Here is a 19,429-nt window from a genome sequence, read left to right as displayed (position 1 = left end):
GGCACCTAATGGGTGCAGTACGCACTATCGGGGGATGTGCATGCTTATAGCTCTCACTTGGGCAGTGCAAAGGCAATATATGTAACCTAAATGTTGGTACCCCCCTGTAATATTCTGAAATTAAAAAAAAAAAAAGGTAGGAAGAGAGGACATAACGGAATGCTGCTTAAAAATAATTTTTCTTAGGCCGGGCGCGGTGGCTCACGCCTGTAATTCTAGCCTCTGGGAGGCCGAGGCGGGTGGATCGCTTGAGGTCAGGAGTTCGAGACCAGCCTGAGCGAGACCCCGTCTCTACTAAAAATAGAAATAAATTATCTGGACAACTAAAAATATATATAGAAAAAATTAGCCGGGCATGGTGGCACATGCCTGTAGTCCCAGCTACTTGGGAGGCTGAGGTAGTAGGATCGCTTAAGCCCAGGAGTTTGAGGTTGCTGTGAGCTAGGCTGACGCCACGGCACTCTAGCCCGGGCAACACAGCGAGACTCTCTCTCAAAAAAAAAAAATAATAATAATAATTTTTCTTCAGGCAGTGGATAAAATGAATGATGCATAGAAATTCTGCATTTCTATATTGGCTTAAACTGTCCCGTTTAATTGTAACTTTAGAATCTCCCTCTGTCACCCCAGGTAGATTGCAGTTGCATCATCATAGCTCACTGCAGCCTCAAATTCCTGGGCTCAAGCAGTCCTGCCTCAGCCTCCCAAGTAGCTGGGACTACACGCACATGCCGCCACCACACCCAGCTAATTTTTTCTGTTTCTGGTAGAGACGGGGTCTTACTGAGATGGGGTCTGCTCAAGCTGGTCTGGAACTCCTGGCCTCAAGTGATCCTACCTCCTCAGCCTCCCAGAGTGCTAGGATTACAGGCAAGAGCCACCACACCCGGCCTGTAACTCTTAATTTTACTCAATAAAACTTTTCTTTCTATACAACACATTTATTTACCATAATCATTTTAATTTTTTTAGAGCCACCCAAATCTGTCACAGTTTTAGATAACTTGTTGCTCATTGGGCTCATAATTTTATTTATTTTTCTAACTTAAAAATTTTTGGTATTTAAACCTGTTGGCAATTGAAATACCACGTTCTATTTTGTCATGGTAGCAGGTTTATCACTTGTCACTTTCTCCCAGGTTTTTTTTAAAGAACAATTAATTAGTGGATGTGCTCAGATTCCATTTGAATTGTGTGTGTATATTCTCTCATACTCCAATGTCAATGGCAGGGGAGGAAATATTTTAGACCTAGCCTACTATTGACACAGTTGAGCCTGAAGTGATTTCCTAAAGGTTTTGCTGAAGTGACCGACTATGGTGAATCAATTTAATGCTGTCTCATGCACACAGGAAACCAATAGACCTGGTGTTTCTTTTAAGTTACCAAAGCTCATTTCCTCTATGCCACAGCTGAGGTGGACAGCAGTCCAATATCGGTGACTAAGAGGTTATCATGACCAGTAAAACTGAAGCTTGTAGTTGCATGCATATTCACTCCCACGGAATAGAAAACAAACTCAGGAGCTACTCTTACGCTTGAGTACTTTTAAGCAGACCTATTCAAGACTGGAAAACCCAGCGAAGATTTTTACTCATTTTTCTCTGAATGCCCAACAGCATTTCTCTGAATAATGATATAGGTTATTCTTCTAAAAAGAGTATTGTTGGCTTTTACCCCAAGCAATAGTTTTCCCAATATTTTCAAACCCCAAATCACCCTGACACAAAAATAAATGAGGTCTCTTTATTGACATTTTTCTTGTCGACAGTGTAGGTTTGAAAGTTTGAGGGAAGGATTAGATATTTTTCCTTCCCAAGACCTTTTTCTTTGCTTTCTGTTTTAAGGATTAAAATAACTCTAGTTGACTTACATCGAATCTTTTTTGCCACTTCCATTTAACTAGGTTAATTCCAGGCCACACACAAACGTGCAATCCTTACAGTAGATAGGTGAATACAAAACTCACCATTGAGCATGAGGGGCTGTCACAGGAGAATGAAGTACTTGAAAAAGCTTTCACGGCATTGAAAGAGATTTTAAAAATCTAGCTGAAACACAATTCAAAATCCACAAGAGGGAGATGCTTGCTAAACCGCCAGAAAATAACTCCCGCGAGGGACCGGAGAGAGGAGCCTTAGGGAGAACCACTGGGTCTACCACGGACTGAAGGGGCCAGAGGGAGTAGGTGTATACAGTGGTGGGGGTTGGTGGAGGAGTACAGCTGAAGGGAAAAGCCAGATGGGCTTCGTGCCTTTGGAAGCGAAGCGTGTGCCGAGTCTACGACCAAGAGTAGAAAGTAAGACAGCTTTGCCAAAGGAGAGCACAACGCTCCCAAGATACTCCTGGTAGTCCCAGAAGTGGGGGTGGGTGTCTTTGAAGGCACTTCCGCTTAGCAACCCCACGCGGTTGCTAAGGAGGGGCAGCAAAGGGGATAACCCGGAAGTGGTGGTATCAATTTCTCCCTGCCTCCTCTAGGTTTGTCCTATCAGAGCGCCAGGGTCAGCTACGGCTCCAGGGAGAGGGCGGGGCCAGTACTAGTGATTCCGGTTCGGCTGCTGCCGCCCCTCGGCTCCTTTCCTTACCCCTCCCCTCTGCTTTCTCTCCTCCCTCCCGCTCTTGGGAAAGAGAGAAGCCACCGCTGTGGGTGGGTAGAGAAGCACTCGGCGCCTCCAGGAGGGGACCGCGCCCGCTCCATTTGAGCCCCGGAGCACGGCTGGATCAGGTACTTGTTACGGCTTCGACGGGATCCGGGAGGCTGGAGTCAGGGTTGTGTGTGTGTGTGTGTGTGTGTGTGTGTCTGAGGAGGAATTGGGCGAGGGGGGGGGTTCCCTGGGTTCAGGCGGGGGACGCTGGGATCCCGGGTGGGGCGCAGGCCGGCGTGTGTGTTTGTGGAGGTTTGCGGGGGCGGAATGGAGGGGCTGGGGAAACACCGCTGGCGGAGAGTTTCGGGTGGCGGAGTAGAGGCAAGCGGAGGAGGCGCCTCTTCAGAGGCAGGAGACTTCGGCTAGTGTGCACTGGGAGTTTGCCACCTGGGGGGCTCATTCTGAAAGGAGAGCATCCTCTAGAGCCAAAATGAGGGCATGGATTCGGCAGTGTGGCTGGGGCAATCCCATGCTACCGTTGCTCCGTTTCCCTACCCCCTCCTCTGAGATAGAGCCGGGCTTCGGCGGTTGTGGGGGGCTCTGAGTCGGTTGGGCACCGCGGGGAGCCGCCCTTGGCAAAGCTGGGGCAGAAGAGTGGGTAATAAGACCTCCCTCCACCCAACTTCCGTGCGCTTCCCCCACTTCTTCCTTTACTGCTCCCTCGCTCCCACGTCCTTTAAGAGCAGTGTACCCCAAGTGGGCAGGCATCACTGCGTAAAAAAAACCAAGATGTAACTGGGTTTGTTGTCTCTAAATGATACTTCAGATGTTTGGAAAGTGCCTGAATGGCGTATTCAACTCAGTCTACCAGCCAGATATTAAATCTGGTATAAATTATCTTAAAAAGTTCAATTATGAAAAGCACCTAACTATAGGATAGTCAGGCATAGTCTTGTAGAGTAGATGTGCATGTTCGTAAAAAAAAAAAAAAAGTAGACTAGGGAAACCGTATAGATATAGAGGTCTAGGCAAGACGTGTTGCGACAAGCCTTTTCCAACCGCTTTCTTATCTGCCAGTAAAACTGCCCTAGTTTAAATGAAATAGAAGGATCCTCTTCATTTATGTTTCAATGACTGAATTGTAGGTACTGTGTAATGATAGATGTCTCCGAATAGATATGTGAACATTCAGAGAGACAAGATTGTCAACTGTTGAGCCTGTCTCTTAATCTTTTAAGGAGATAATTGTGGTCAAGTGGAGGTATTGGCTTTGTGGTATATAAATCTGGGATTGAACCCAGACTGTGTGCGTGCCAGTGCTAGTTTTTGACCTTGGGTGAGTCATGGAACCCACCAGAGCTTCCGTTTCTTCATAAGTAAAATGAGGTAAAATTCGTACCTGTATTAAAAGGGGAGTGGATGTGCTTAAGTAACAGTCCATTTTAAGTGGAAGCACCTTTGAATTGCAAAGTGAATTGTTATCATTAATTGTGCATAGTCAAGGTAGCCCAGTTTTGTGGGATGAGGTTTGAGATAGGAAGGGAACTGGATAATGTTACAAAACTTATGTATACAATAGGACTTTCAGTGACTTCTAGAAATTGATCATAAGTAGTATGAAATTTAATGACCAGAATATATTTCATAAGTTTTTCTCAGATACACCATACTGGTGTATACGGTATGGAGTGTGAAATACATTTGAAAAGTGACACATGCATATCTTAATTAACATCACAAAGCTCTTTAAAGAGAATTAAAATGAGGTGTAAAATAGAAAGTAATTGTAATCTTAAGATTAAAATCAACATCAAGCTGGGCTCCTTGGCTCATGCCTATAGTCCTGGCACTTTGAAAGATTGAGGCAGGACGATAGCTTGAGCCCAGGCGTTTGAGGTTTCAGTGAACTATGATCAGGCCACTGCACTCCAGCCTGGGTGACAGAGTGGGACTCTGTATCTAAAAAAAAACAAAAAAACAAAACAATATCAACATCAGTAGAATCACTCAGTTCAATTAGATTTAGACTATTAACAAAACTTATAGAATTCTTATATATATAATATTCTGTAAAGTAAATGAAAATAAAATTTCTGCCTTTAAATCACTCATCATCAGAATATAGAAATAAATGCAAGAAACATGAAGTCTTCATATTCATTTATTTTGTGGATTTAAAATAATATAGTTATATGTAACCTATTATATGTCAGATATTTAGCTAACATAGTTTACTTTTTTCTTTTCTTTTCTTTTCTTTTTTTGAGATAGAGTCCCATTCTGCTGCTCCAGGTAGCTGGGATGACAGGCGTGTACCACAGTGCCCAGCTAATTTTTCTATTTTTAGTAGAGATGGGATCTCAGTCTTGCTCAGGCTGGTCCCTGAACTCTTGAGCTCAAGCAATCCTCCCGCCTCAGCCTCCCAGGGTGCTAGGATTACAGGTGTGAGCCTCCACGCCTGGCCATATAGTTTACTTTTTTGATGGAACTTGTAGGTAGTAATTTTAATTTTAAAATGTACTTTATACTTAAAGGACAAAAATCAAATAACTTGCTTTAATAATTTGTGTGTGTGTGTGTGTGAATACAAAGTTTGTAATTCAGTATGACCTTTTTAGGGAGGTTTATAGGTTTTATGTAAATTTGAGAGAAATTTTCTAACGTATTTCTTTCCCATATCTCTTTTATACAGAATTGAAATTATATTTGCTACAATTGTAGCTTTTTGTTAAGGTTATTCAGCTTTCTAAATAGCTCTTCTGAGAGTGTAACATCTTTCTTTCTTTCTTTCTTTCTTTCTTTATTTTTTACTCCATCTAAGTCCACTGGAATAAAATCTTTAAATAGCTAAGCTTTTTGCTATGTTTTCTTTTATCATTTTTCATCATCTTTAAATCTTAAAGTTGAAATCATATTATCTTGCTTTGGTAAAGCTATCAGAAGCTCACATTTTCCCCCATCTTCTCATAAAACTTCAGTAATCCACTAATTATGATATAAGGGATAGGATACTAGCTGCTGGAGTTAAAAGTTCTGTCTAAATTATATGCAACAAATAGACTGTTGGTAATGATTCTTTTCTTGATGACCTCTTCCACTCAAAGTATGTGGCCATTCCAAGGATCTTTGCAGTTGTCAGTTATGGAATTTGCTTGTCAGGAAATCTAAAAATGACTAAACCTTTCTTTAATATCTATTACTTGGATGACCTCAGGAAGTTTTAGGCAAGATTGGGAATGTTTACACACACACACACACACACACACACACACACACACACACACACTAGAATCATATAATGAACAAAGTACAGTTGATTTTATTTGTACTGTCAGATCAGTAGTGAAAGGGTTACTGTGGAAATGTTAAAAAATGTCCAGGCAATGCTTGCCTGTTTTTTTTTTTTTTTTTTTTTTTAAGGCAGGCATGAAAATGAGATTTATTGAGAGAAAGGTAGGATTAGAGAGCAAGAGCAACATATAAGTTTACAGAGCATGATACGTACGCCACAGTTGATGATTGGACCCATTGTTACAGCAAAAGGAAGGGCACAAAAAGGCAATACTTTCTTTTTACTCAAACCAAATGAGTATTCTTCCAGAGCTTGTTTTTATTTTAAAGCATATTTCTTTTATGGAGATGTGATTTAGTCTGTAATAAGGATATATAATCATTATATCAGGAAGAAAAGGCTGATGTCACAGACAGATTTTAATATTACCAGTCTTCATAGAAAGTGCTTCAATGGGTTTAGATAAGTGAAAGTAGATTTTCCTGAAAGAAGTTTTGAATTTGTGTAATGATAGTTTTTCTCTTTTTAACATCTAACTTGTCTCTACTCATTTCTGCCTAATATAGAACCTTTGAGAAGCTGGGAGAAAAAAAAGAATGAATTTACTTCAGAATTACCATTTTGAGTTTTGGAGATTACTTATTTGGAGAGCTAAATTGGATTTTGACATTATTGGGATTGTGTTCAAGATGGACTCAGGAGAAAAAATTAGATGCCATCTGTTTCAGATTTCTTCTTTCCCCACCCGTTTTATGTTTTATGGCTTTGTATTCATCAGATTATTTTCAAAAATAAAAATCCTTGGTAGATTTAGGTTATATAATGTTAGCTCTATCAGTGAACATGTAACTAAAGAACCTGCATTTTTATATTCAGTTACATAGGACGATGACAGACAATTGGTTAGAGGTAATTGTTAAGTTTTTTCAAACTCTCTGAATGTTAGGTAGCTTCATGGGTCTTTAATTGTCACCATTCACCTGATAAACTGTTTTTGTCATTATTTAACATAGTATACTTGCTGGTGGAAGTTGCTAAAAAAATGGATATGGTGATGTTAGGATAAATGTTTATTTACTTGATGTCTTTTTTTTTTTTTTTTCTTTGAGACAGAGTCTTACTCTGTTACCTGGGCTAGAGTGCCATGGCGTCAGCCTAGCTCACAGCAGCCTCAAACTCCTGGGCTCAAGCAATCCTCCTGTGTCAGCCTCCCAAGTAGCTGGGACTGCAGGAGTGTGCCACCACACTGGGCTAATTTTTCTATATATATTTTTAGCTGTCCATATAATTTCTTTCTATTTTTAGTAGAGATGGGGTCTCGCTCTTGCTCAGGCTGGTCTCGAACTCCTGAGTGCAAACAATACGCTCGCTTCAGCCTCGCAGAGTGCTAGGATTATAGGCGTGAGCCACCGAGCCTGGCCTACTTGATGTCTTAAAACCAGAAGAGAAGCTTCTGCAGAGGATTTTTAATTTAGTGGTAAGCCCACTTAAATTTAGTCTTTCAGTAATGAGTTTTGCCTTACCTCTATGCCTGTTGCTTAGTTTTTATTTAATGTATGCACATACCTGGCACTTTCATTTTGGATATTAATAAATCCTGAGAACAGGCTTTTGGGTATACTGAACTGTAAAGACCATAACTTATAACTTAGCATGGACCAGTAAGACGCTGCCATCTTTGAGAAATTGTCAAGTAGCTCTAGTGTGGTATCCCAGAAATGGCGTAAAGAGAGAGCTATCTGGATAGAAGAGAGCCATGTTTTGTCTGCAGCAGGAATGTTCTGGTGGGGTAGGAAGACAGATGGACTATCCCCAGCTCAAAGTGGGCAGTGTAGTTAGTTATAGCAGGGTCTGGGATGCCTGGGATGGAAATTGTTCTTGTGTGTGTGTGTGTGTGTGTGTGTGTGTGTGTGTGTGTGTGTGTAGGCAGGGTCTCATTTTGTTGCCCAGGCTACAGTGCAGTGGTGTGATCATAGCTCACTGCAACCTCAAACCATGGGCCTCATGTGATTCTCCTGCCTCAGCCTCCCCACTACCTGGGACTACAGGCTCAGGCCACCATGGCCAGCTAATTTTTTAATTTTTTGTAGAGATAGGGGTCTCACTGTTGCCCAGGCTGGTCTCAAACTCCTGGCCTTAAGCGATCCTCCCACTTCATCCTCCCAAAGTGCTTGGATTACAGGTGTGAGCCACTGTACCTGATCAGAATTGTTCTTTCATGATCTTTCACTCATTATAATGGAGGTATGGACATACTAGAAAAAAGGATATTCTCTTTGATTTTGCTTTCGACAGAGAATGTGGATGGACAGGTAGCCATTGCCCTTGCCACCAAAGAGGGTAAACCTGGGTGCTGAGGAAGCCTGGCGAAGTGCTACTGCTTGGTATCTCCATCAAAATGCCACATTAGTTTTCCAGGGAACAATACCATTGGACTCACGTTGATTTCTGTTGCTTGTGCATTCTAACTCCTTAGCCTAGTGAATAAGGGACATTGAGGCATTGAGGACTTTTGGGCCTCTGAATGAAAGTACCATATGTTTACATCTTTCTTGACATGTTTTAAAGCACACTTCAATTTGTCTGTTGGCCATAATGAATAATGTGAAAAAAAATTTTGGGGGTGGGGTGGTTGAGTGTTCATTATAATCACCAGATCTCTTTAGCTTCTTTAGGATAAATTGCTAACCACAGGTGTAATCAAACAGCTTCCCCGCTGGAGTTCTTTTCCATTTCCTAGAGGTCATTCTCTGAAGGCGGTGCCAATGAGCAGAGAAATAACCAGTGCCGGGGGAAAAAGGCAAGGGGATTAAAATCTCTTCATTTTATTTTCGCTTTGCTAGAATATCTGTAATCTACAGTGGCAATATCTACTCTTTGACATTGTGTATGCCCTATTGTGTGTTTTTTTTTTTTTTTAATTAAAATTTTGGGCTGGGTGCAGAGGCTCACGCCTGTAATCCTAGGACTCTGGGAGGCTGAGGCGGGAGGATTGCTCAAGGTCAGGAGTTCGAGATTAGCCTGAGCAAGAGCGAGACCCCCATCTCTATTAAAAATAGAAAGAAATTAGCTGGACAACCAGCTACTTGGGAGGTTAAGGCAGAAGGATTGCTTAAGCCGAGGTATTTGATGTTGCTGTGAGCTAGGCTGATGCCATGGCACTCTAGCCCTGGCAACAGAGCAAGAATCTGTCTCCAAAAAAAAAAAAAATTTTTTTTTTGACTGGGTGTTGTGGTTCACTGCTGTAATCCCAGCATTTGGGGAAGGTAGGGTGGGAGGATTGTTTAAGGCCAGGATTTTGAGACCAGCCTAGGCAACATAGTGAGACCCTATCTTTCCAAAAATTAAAAAAAAAAAAAAATTAGCCTGGTATGGTGGTATGCACCTGTAGTCCCAGCTACTTTAGAGGCTAAGGCAGGAGGATCACTTGAGCCCCCAGAAGTTTTGAGGTTGCAGTGAGCTGTGATCACGCCACTATACTCTAACCTGGGTGACAGAGTGAGACCCTGTCTCAAAAGCAAAAGCAGGACAAAATGAAACACCCCAAGAAATCCAAAAAAAACAAAAAAAATTTAAAAATTTATTTTTTTAGAATAGTTTTAGGTTTACAGAATAATTGAGAAGATAGTATATAGAATTCCATATGCTCTCCTCCCTTCCACAGTTTTCTCTGTTACTAACATCTTGCATCAGTGTGGTACATTTGTTGTAATTAATGAACCAATATTGATACATTATTAACTCTAGTCCATAGTTTACATTAGAGTTCACTGTTTGTGTTGTACATTCTATGGGTTTTGGCAAGTGCATAATGACATGTATCTACCATTACAGTTTCATACAGAATAGTTCTACTACCCTAAAAATCCTGTGTACTTTTCGTATTCATCTCTCCTGTCCTTGCCAAATCACTGGTAGCCACTGACCTTTTTACTGTCTTTATAGTTTTGCCTTTTCCAAAATGTCATATAGTTGGAATCATGATATATAGCATTTTAAGACTGGTTTCTTTTACTTAACAATATGCATTTAAGGTCCTTCCATGTCTTTTTGTGGCTTGATAGCTTATTTCTTTTTATTGTTGAATAATTTTCTATTGTATGGATTTATCACAGTTGTGTTTATCCCTTCACCTTTTGAAGGACATCTTGGTTGCTTCAGTTGTTGACTATTATGAATAAAGCTAGTATGAAAATACATGTGCAGTCTTTTCTATGGATGTTAAGTTTTCAACTCCTTTAGGTAAATACCTAGGAGTATAATTGCTAGATAATGTGGTAAGACTGTTTAATTTGGTAAGAAGCTGCCAAACTGTTTTCTGAAGTGTCTGTACCGTTTTGCATTCCCACCAGCATGAATGAGAGTTCCTTTTGATCCACATACTCACCAGCATTTGGTATTGTAATTTTTTTGTATTTCTTTTCATTTTTTTATATTTTAGCCATTAATATGTATGTATGTCATTGTTGTTTCAATTTGCAGTTCTTTCATGATATATAGTTTTGGGCATCTTTTTATATGCTTATTTGCCATGTATGTATCTTCTTCAGTGAGGTGTCTGTTTGGTGAGGGTTTTTTGCCCATTTTTAAATTGAGTTGTTTGTTTTCTTATTGTTGAGCTTTCAGTGGTCACTGTATATTTTGGATACAAATTCTTTAAAATTCTTCTTTTTTTAGAGACAGGGTCTCATTCTTTTTCCCAGGCTGCGCTGGTGCAATCATAGCTCACTATAACCTGGAAATCCTCGTCTCAAGCGATCATACTGCCTCAGCCTCCTGAGTAGCTGAGACTACAGGTGCATGCCACCACGCTTGGCTGATTTTTATTTTATTCTGTGCAGAAATAGGGTTTCACTATGTTACCCAGGCTAGTCTCAAACTTCTGGCCTCAAGTGATCCTCCCGCTTCAGCCTTCCAAAGTGCTGGTATTACAAGCATAAGTCACTGCTGCTGGCCACAAATCCTTTTTCAGATATTTTATTTATTTTTTTTTTTGCAGATATTTTCTTCCAGTCTATTGCTTGTCTCTTTATTTTCTTAACAGTGTCTTTCATAGTGCAAAAGTTTTTGTTTTTGTTTTTGTTTTTTGAGACAGGGTCTTGCTCTTAACCTGGCTAGAGTGCAGCAGCCTCATCATAGCTCACTGTAACCTCACACTCCTTGTCTCAAGTGATCCTCCCTCCACAGCCTCCCAAAGTGCTATGATTACAGGCGTGAGCCACCACGCTGGGCCCAAAAGTTTTAAATTTTAATAAAGTACAACTTGCCAATTTTTTCTTTCACGGATGATACTTTTGGTGTTATATCTAAAAACTCATTGCCAAACCCAAGGTCACCTAGATTTTCTCCTGTGTTATCTTTGAGAATTTTTAGAGATTTGCATTTTACATTTAGGTCTAAGATCCATTTTAAGTCAGTTTTGGTGAAAAGTATAAATAAGCATTATGTCTATACTCCTATTTTTGCCCATGGATGACCAATTGTTTTGTAAAAAATTTTTGTTTTTGCAAATGTTAATAAGGAATATTTTTAAAGAAATTAAAACGAATGAAATAGTTTGTGGGAATGGTTTTTAAAAATGAGGTTTTCCTAACATTTGCGGATATAATTAGAAGTATTGTTTAGAGTCTGGTTTTCCCTTTCAAAAAGGTTGATATTAGGTTATTAGGTGTTAATTGACAAGTGCTTAATTCTTTGTTTGATATATGTATTAGAGCATTAGGAAGTGTGAGCTAAATGTGGTGCCATCCTGTGACAGTTGCAGGTGGTAAAGGGGCTTGACGGGAGATCTAAATTCAGAATTTTTGAACTGTTACTAAAGATAAGAGCTTTTACCACTTGCTTTTATTGTTGTGCAGGGTTTCAGCTATACAGATTTTTTGACTACTCTCTCTAGTGTTTGCTTCTTCCTATTACACATGTTGAAACTATCCAGAAGCTTGAGCTGGCAAAGACTGAGTATGAGTAGGAAGAACTACTATGGGTACTGTGGTAGTTGCCTGAATATTTCCAATCCTGACTCAAGCTGGGAATCTCATTTCTAAAAGTAATAGTATGCTATCCTGATATGTTCTTTCTCATATAGTCTGAATACTAATTGTTAGTATTTCCTTTCATTTGTCTTTATAACTGTCCTGTCTTTCTAGGTCACCTTCTATTTTCCAAAATATCTTAACCTTAGTTGGTGTTGTGACATCCAAATACTCTGTTCATCTAGTGTATGGAGCAAGAATTGTTTAGTAACAATGTGGTGGGTTTTGTTTGATTTTTCACCTACTTAAATAATAATAGACCCAAGGAACTGTCCGTGTGAAAGCACTTAAATTCTCCAGGGATAGATGCTCTCCAAATCAATCAATATGCAAGCTCACTTTGTCTTTAATGGGATCCATCTGGTTAATGCTTGTGTTTCTCGAGTTTCATAAAGCTAAAAGAAAACATGGAGATGGTCTAGTTAGATGCTTTCATTCTATAGCTGAGACTACTTAAGTGCAGAGACTAAGTGATTTGTTCAAGATTGTATAGCTAATTAATGAGTCACACTGGAACCCAGGTCTTCTAACTCCCAGTCTTATTTCTGATATAACTACACTAATTCTTTCCTTTTAGTTAGTGAAGAAATTATGGTTTTATAAGAAGTAAATTTTCTAGGAAATTTAATTAATTAATTAATCATCTATTATTATTTTTTGAGACAGGACCTTGTTTTATTCTTTGGGCTAGAGTGCAATGGTGTCATCATACCTCACTGCAACCTCAAACTCCTGGGCTCAAGCAATCCTCCTGCCTCAGCCTTCCAGGTAGCTGGGACTACAGGCGCATACTATGCCTGGCTAATTTTTCTATTTTTTTGTAGAGACTGGTCTTGCTTTCCTCAGGCTGGTCTCAAACTCCTAGCCTCAAGCAATCCTCCGGTCTCGGCCTCCCAAAGTGCTAGGATTACAGGTGTGATCTACCCTGCCCAGGAAATTTAAGTGGACTATTAAACTACTACAGTTTTTCTTAGAATTTAAATATTTGGTTGAATTCCTAGTTTATATCTGAAGTGTTGAATGAGTTAGTGTGTATTTCTTTCAGGTACCAGGTGTCACTGGATTTTTAGTTATGAGCAAATTTATTGTTTTACATTCTAGATAGAAATTGGCCAATTTAAAAATAGTGTTGAAGTTATTATAGCATGTATTTAGTGAGCACACATTTGGCTGCATTAAAATGAATCTTAATGTATTTTTTGCACGGTGGAGATAATCTGTTAATAATTAATGCCATAAACCAACAATGGAGTTCTGCTTTCATGTGGTGGTGTATTTATAACTAGAGTGGAGTGTTACATAAAAACTAAAAGTACAGATTAATTTAATATGCATCTGGTGAATTCGGGGCTTGAAAGATGCACATCTGTTGAGGAAACAAATCATACAACTATTCAGAGCTTCAGGATCTTTAAATATGTGTGCTTTGATTCTGTTTTAACTGTTTTGAAACAATCTTTAATGGATTTAGAAAAGGCCATTTGTTGTAAGGAAGCAACTGTGAAGCTACTTATGATGCTATTTATTCATTTTGTTATTATCCACAGCATTTTTATACACTAGTATTTTTCTTTCCAATATATTTATTGGAAAAGTAAGGGGTTAAATGATTTACCATGACAAAATGAGTTTGTTGCAGAACTTAAAAAAAGAGCGAATGTGGTTTGCTGAATTGGATAGATTAGAAATATTTTAAGGCTCTGAATTCTAATTTGAATCCAAAATCAATGAAGAAATAATTACAGAGTTTCTGCTGTGTGTATTCATCATCGTACTAGTACTATAGGGATATAGAGATTGAAGATATGGTCTGTATCTTCATTGATCAAATTAGAGTAAGAAGACTAAAATGAAAGGTGGAGAGTAATGCAATTTAACATGTAATGAAGTGCAAACTTAATCTGTGAACATTTTAGGCATTTAGAGGGGAGAAAATCCATCAAGTATTCATAATTCTAATGGGAAGGAGATTAAAGTTAAAGTAGTTGATCTCAACTCTGCTCATTAGAATCACTGGGGGAAACTTATCCCGGGATCAGTTGACTCAGAATCTTAGGGGTGGAACATTCATAGTTTTTAAAGGCTTTTCTAGGTGTTTGTAATGTGCAGGTAGTGTTAGGAACCACAGGCTTAAAAGATGGGTATGATGTGGATAAGCAAGAAAGCATATTAGGGAAGCGAAGGTAAGCAGTGAGGGAGAATTGAATACAGCCTGTGAAAAGACTAATCCAGTCAAAGCAGTGTGTGCTAGGTAGAGAGCAGAGAGAAATAAGCCTAGGGAGGCAGAATGGAGCAATATTTTAGAGCAGCACTTCTCAAAGTGTGGTTCCTTGACCAGCAGCATCAGCATCACCTGGAAATTTGTTACAAATGCAGATTCTTAGGCTCTGCTCCTTACCTACTGAATTGGAAACTCTGGGGTTGGGGTCTAGCAGCCTGTGTTTCAACAAGCACACCAGGTGATTCTGAAGTACACTGAAGTTTGACAATCACTGTTAGTAGAGGATAATGAAAGTCGGGCAGAGGAAATTAGATTTGATGTGATAATAATAAGTGGGGATCCATTGAATGTTTTTAAGCTGGAGAATAGCAGGATGTATTTGTATTTATGCAAGGTAAATCTGGTGGTGATCTGTACAGTCCTTTGGACTACTAAAAAATAAGAATGAAGTAGGCCAGTTGAGAAAGTGCAGACATAATCTAGTGTATGTCATCTGGCAGCAGTGAGGCTTGTTCTACGGAAGTTTTAGAGAACACAGAATAGTTCATAATAGTGATGACGATTTATTGAGTTTATGTAACAGTATGCTAAATGCTTTGGACACATTTTGTTTTATTCTCACAGCAAGCCACCGAAGGGTGGCTATTCCAGTTTTACAGATCAGGCAATGAGGCAAAGAAAGAAAGATTACTTATGAAGTTCACATTGCTGGTATGTGGTGGAGCCAGGATGTCAAGCTCAAGTGTCTTTGCTTCTCAGTCCTCTTGAAGAAACAGCTAATAATATCTGGAGACCAAGGGATAAAGGGAAAGACTGAGTCTAAGAAGTGTTAATCTTGGGTAACAGAGAGCAAGGGGATGTCACTGTCAGAAGGGAAATAGTGCTTGCAGTAGGTAACCAAGCAATTTATTTAGCCAATTGGAAACTATCTTATAGAAGTGACTGTGAGGAATAACCAATGGAAATTTTTTTTATTTTTTTATTTTTTATTTTTTGAGACAGAGTCTCACTTTGTTGCCCGGGCTAGAGTGAGTGCCGCGGCATCAGCCTTGCTCACAGCAACCTCAAACTCCCAGGCTTAAAGGATCCTACTGCCTCAGCCTCCCGAGTAGCTGGGACTACAGGCATGTGCCACCATGCCCGGCTAATTTTTTCTATATATATTTTTAGTTGTCCAGATAATTTATTTCTATATATATATATATTTTTTTAGTAGAGATGGGGTCTCGCTCAGGCTGGTCTCGAACTCCTGACCTCGAGTGATCCTCCTGCCTTGGCCTCCCAGAGTGCTAGGATTACAGGCGTGAGCCACCGTGCCCGGCCGAAATTTTTGTATTGTACTTTTTAGGTATAAACTTCCAAGTAATTTGTAATAGCCGAGTTTCTAGGTTATGTGTGGCTTTCTTGCTCATGGTGACTAAATTAGAAGAGCTACCTCATCCAGTTTTTAAAAAATGCCTTTTAGATTTTAGAGTAAATAGTCTGTAAATTGTGCCCAAGAATCTTTCTGTAATACCACTTTTCCCTCTCTCTAGAGAAATGTTGTGATTTAGAAAAAGGTCAAGAGCATCTTAAGACAGTTTAAGAAATATTTCAGTGTTATTTTGTTTTAATTGGGAGACAATAAGCAATAAAATACTTCACGTTTGGGTAATTGTTTTCATGATATGTCATCAGTTCTGTTGTAGTGTTGTCTTATTCTTATTTATGAAGTAAAATTCATATAACACAAAGTTAACCATTCTAAAGTACACAATTCAGTGGCATTTGATACATTTACAGTGTTGTGCAACCATAACCTCTCTAGTTCCAAAGCATTTTCATCATCCCAAAAGGAAACTTCATACTTATTAAGCAGTTATTCCTTCCCTCTCCCCCATGAAAACCGTGGAAAACACTAAATCTGACTTCTATTTCTATGGATTTACCTATGCTAGATATTTCATATAAATGGAGTCATATGTGACTTTTTGTGTCTGTTTCTTTTGCTTAACCTAATCTTTTCTAGGTTCATCTGTGTTGTAGCATGCACCAGTACTTCATTTTTTTATGGCTGAATAATATTTCATGGTGTGGATATATCATATTTGTTTTTCCAATCTTGGATCTTTCAGTTGTTTCTACCGTTTGGGTATTGTGAATAGTGCTACTATAACCATTGATATGTAAGTTTTTGTTTGAATATGTTTTCACTTCTTTTGAGTGTGCACTTAGGAATGGAATTGCTAGATCTTATGGCTAATCTACATTTTAATTTTTATGGAGGTGCTACACTGTTTTCTACAGTGCCTGTGCCATTTTATATTCCCACTAGCAATGCAGAGGGTTCTAATTTCTCTATATCCTCACCAACATTTGTTATTTTATCTTTTTTTAAAAATTATAGCCGTCCTAGTGGGTGTTAAGTGATATTTCATTGTGATTTTGATTTGCATTTTTCCAATGACTAAAAATGTTAACATCTTTTCTTGTGCTTATTGGCCATTTTTATATCTTCTTTGGTGAAATGGCTGTTCAAGTTATTCAAGTCCTTTGTCCATTTTTTTTAGAGAGTTTTCAGTTTATTTGTTTCTAATTGGTCAGATTTCACTTTTTTTTTTTTTTTTTTTTGAGAGAGTCTTGCTCTGTTGCCCGGGCTAGAGTGCCGTGGCGTCAGGCTAGCTCACAGCAACCTCAAACTCCTGGGCTCAAGCAATCTTCCTGCCTCAGCCTCCCGATTAGCTGGGACTACAGGCACGTGCCACCATGCCCAGCTAGTTTTTTCTATATATTTTTAGTTGTCCAGCTAATTCTTTCTATTTTTAATAGAGATGGTGTCTCACTCTTGCTCAGGCTTGTCTTGAACTCCTGGGCTTGAGCGATCCTCCTGCCTTGGCCTCCCGGAGTGCTAGGATTACAGGCGTGAGCCACCAGGCCCGGCCAGATTTCACATTTTAAGTAGATATTTAGTAAATGTAGTTCTCTACCTTTAGCTACCATATTTCCTAAGTGTTTACTGCACAGATTCACAGAATAGTTGCTTCTCTTCCTTTGCTTGCCTGTTTAAAAAATTGTGTTAAACTATAAATAACATAAAATTTACTATATTAGCCATTTTTTAAATGTAGAGTTCTGTGGCATTAAGTACAGTCAAATTGTTGTGCAGCCATCACTACCATTCATCTCTAGAACTTTTTCATCTTCCTCAACTGAAATTCTGTTGAATATGAGTGTTCAAATACCTTTTTGAGCCTCTGCTGTCGCTCCTTTTGAGTACATACCCAGAAATGGAATTCCTGGATCATATGGAAAATGTATGTTTAATTTTTTGACGAATCACCATAGCATTTTCCACAGTGTCTGTAACATTTTACATTCTCATCAACAATGCACGAGGGTTCTAATTTCTCCACATATTTGCCAATACTTATTTTCCAGTGTTTTGATTATAGCCATCCTGGTAGGTGTAAAGTGGTATCTGCATTTTTGATTTTTATTTCCCTGATCACTAGTGATGTTGAGCATATTCTTCATGTGCTTATTGGTTATTTTTATATCTTCTGTGGGTTTTATAGTTTTAACTCCTTACATTTAGGTCCTTGATCCATTTTGAGTTAATTTCTGTATATAGTATGAGGTAAAGGTTTAACTTATTTATTTTTCGCATGTAGGTTTCCAGTTGTTCCAGTACCATTTGTTGAAGAGATTATTCTTTCTCTACCCTACTGAATGGTCTTGACACCCTTGCTGAAAATCAGTTGACCACAGATGTATAGGTTTACTTCTGGGCTCTCTGTTCCATTGATCTATATGTCTTTATGCCAGTACCACACTATTTTGATTACTGTAGTTTTGTAGTGATTTTGAGATAAGAAAGTCCTTCAATTTTATTTTTCTTCAAGATTGTTTTGGCTATTTGATGTTCCTTGTAATTGCATATGAATTTTAAAAAATTTTATAATGGTTGTCCTATGGTTTGAAGTATTCATTTACAAATAATGTAAATATATTTTCAAGTAACATTGTATTCTTTCCTGGTTGTACAGGTACTTTATAACAGGATACTAAGTTTCTTCTTCCCATCCCTTATGGTTCTGTGATTCACTTCACTTATCTGTAAGTTATAACCACCAAATACATTGTTGTTATTATTTTGAACCAGTAGTTACCTAATAGATCAATTAAGATTCAGAAAAATAAAAGATTTCTTCTCTCATGTTCTTTCTTTCTTTATGTAGGTCCATTTTTTTTTTTTTTTTTTTTTTTGAGACAGGTTCTTGCTCTCTTTCCTGGACAAAAGCTATGTCATCATAGCTCACTGTAACCTCAGGCTCCCAGGCTCAAGCAATCCTCCTGCTTTAGCCCCTGCAAGTAGCTGGAACTACCACCACCACACCTGGCTAATTTTTGTATTTTTTATAGAGACAGGGTCTGGCTGTGTTGTTTAGCTTGGTGTTGAATTCTTAAGTGATCCCCCTACCTTGGCCTCCCAAAGTGCTAGGATCACAGGTGTGAGCCACCACACCTGGCCTTTTACCTATATCTTCTTAGGTGTTGTTAATAGACATGTAAGGCATGTGCCACCATGCCCAGCTCGTTTTGGGGGATGTTTTTGTCTATTGATTCAATCCCTCTACTTGTTATAGGTTGTTGAGATTTGCTGTTTAACACTTCTTGAATTGGTTTTGGTGCTTTGTGGACTTTGTCCATATCATCTAGGTTATCTAATTTGTTGGTATACAAATTGTTCCTAGTACTCTACTATAATCGTTTTTACTTTTAAGGTTTGTAGAATTGTCTCCATTTTCATTTCTGAACTTAGTAATTTGAGTCTTCTTTCTTTTTTTCTTGGTCAGTCTAGCTAAAGGATCAATCAGTTTTGTTTTGATCTTTTCAAAGAACCAACTTTTGGTTTTATTGATTTTTTTTCTATTTTTCTATTCTTGTTTTGTTTATCTCTGCTCTGATTTTTATTCCCTTCTTTTTGTTAGCTTTGAATTTAGCTTGCTATTTTTTTTTTCTACTTCCTTAAGATGTCAATTTAAGTTGATCTGGGATCTTTCTTATTTTTTAACAGGCATTTACAGCCATGAATTTTCCTATTAGCACTGCTTTTGCTGCATCCCATTAGTTTTGGTATGTTGTGCTTTCAGTTTCATTTGTCTCAAGGTAATTTTCTAATTTCCCTTGTGATTTATTCTTTAAGGTATTGGTTGTTTAAGAATGTATTGTTTAACTTTTACATGTTTGTGAACGATAATCTAGTTTCATTCCACTGTAATTGTAAAAGATACTTTATATGATTTCAGTCTTTTTTTTT

The 19,429-nt window shown here is 38.6% G+C and overlaps 1 protein-coding gene across 6 annotated transcripts in view; it reads left to right on the top strand.

The window, feature by feature from the left end:
• Positions 1-2,468: 2,468 nt before the first annotated feature.
• CSNK1G1 (casein kinase 1 gamma 1) overlaps positions 2,469-19,429 on the top strand; it is a 163,207-nt gene continuing 146,246 nt past the window's right edge. For 4 of the 6 annotated variants that reach the window (XM_045540906.1, XM_045540909.1, XM_045540910.1 and 1 more), the window contains exon 1: positions 2,546-2,725. The gene's annotated coding sequence lies outside the window, so the exon portion shown is untranslated. Of the gene's footprint in view, positions 2,726-19,429 lie in introns of all 6 variants that reach the window. The other 2 variants (XM_045540907.1, XM_045540905.1) reach the window with 1 other exon arrangement.

Source organism: Lemur catta, chromosome 1 (genome assembly GCF_020740605.2).
Source record: "Lemur catta isolate mLemCat1 chromosome 1, mLemCat1.pri, whole genome shotgun sequence".
Classification (NCBI taxonomy): Eukaryota; Metazoa; Chordata; class Mammalia; order Primates; family Lemuridae; genus Lemur; species Lemur catta.
Note: the sequence above shows the minus strand (reverse complement) of the source record. Positions and strands in the feature narration are given on the sequence as shown.